The sequence below is a fragment of the Ursus maritimus genome, unplaced genomic scaffold, assembly GCF_017311325.1.
Source record: "Ursus maritimus isolate PB19 unplaced genomic scaffold, ASM1731132v1 scaffold_32, whole genome shotgun sequence".
Classification (NCBI taxonomy): Eukaryota; Metazoa; Chordata; class Mammalia; order Carnivora; family Ursidae; genus Ursus; species Ursus maritimus.
In genome coordinates this window covers 28,451,038-28,452,159 of record NW_024425786.1, presented here as the reverse complement: position 1 = coordinate 28,452,159, position 1,122 = coordinate 28,451,038, and positions in this window count along the sequence as shown.

Here is a 1,122-nt window from a genome sequence, read left to right as displayed (position 1 = left end):
CCCCCCCCCCCCCCCCCGTACCGGGCCTGAATTCATTTCAAAACACGTGTCCTTTCAAGAGGCTCTTTTTTATGATACAGCCGCCGAGGAGAGCTTAGCATGAAAGACCGTTGAGAGCCAGGACGAAGGACGCTAGGCCAAGCCCGCGGGGTTGGTCAAGGCTGCTGCGTGGGGCCCGGTCACCTGCGGACCGTGCCGGCGGGCACCGAGCCGGGTCCGGACCTGGCGTGCCGGGCCCTTCCGCGCGACCTTGGGGAAGTTGTGTAACCTCTGCGCCCCGCGGCGCCCTTTCCTGGAGCCCGGAGCTGGAACGAAGCCCCTCGAAGGCCTGACATCAGAGATGACGCGTCCTCGCAGGCGATGACTAGGCAGAACGCGATGCCACTCCTTTTCCCGTGTCCCGGGGGTGTGTCGCCCTCCCCCGCACCCCCCACCCCAGGTGGCCTTGCTCCTCCGGCAGCTGTCCCGCTGCCCCGCCCCCAGCGTTCCCAGGGCCCGCCGACCCCCACTGGCTCTTGGCGACGCGGCCGGTCCTCCTCTGGCCGGGCCGTGGGCTGGCCTGGGGCGTCCCCTCCTGGTCACCGCAGGGAGGCCGGGCACCCGGGACGCCGTGCCCCCTCTCTGAACTAGAGGAAGTCCTTTCTGGTGTCTAACCTGAATCTCCCCTGCGGCCCTTAGAAGCCTGATGGGCCAAACGAGGGTAGCTTGCTCTTCCCTCTGCCTTAGAAAATCAGGTCACGTGGAGTCAGTTATTTTCTTGGGGTGGCTGGGCTACCTAGAGGCCCAAATGGAAGGGACCGCCTGGGGTGGGCCCTCTGCAGGATTTCTGTGCTAAAAGAGCCATCTGGGGAGCCAGGGTGGCCTGCAGGAGTGGGGCTCTCGCCTGGGTGTGGGAAGGGCAGGGCAGCCCCAAGGGAAAAATGTAGGTTAGGGCTTTTGAGGGAAAAATAAAGTGGTTAGGGAGCCTCTGGCTGAAGGAGGGTTTTGGTACAGGCCCCAACTCACTGACCGAATGGGTTTCCTCCCCTACGTCTTCGGACAGATTATCAGCATTTCTTTCTCTTTCTTTCTTTCTTTCTTTCTTTCTTTCTTTCTTTCTTTCTTTCTTTCTTTCTTTCTTTC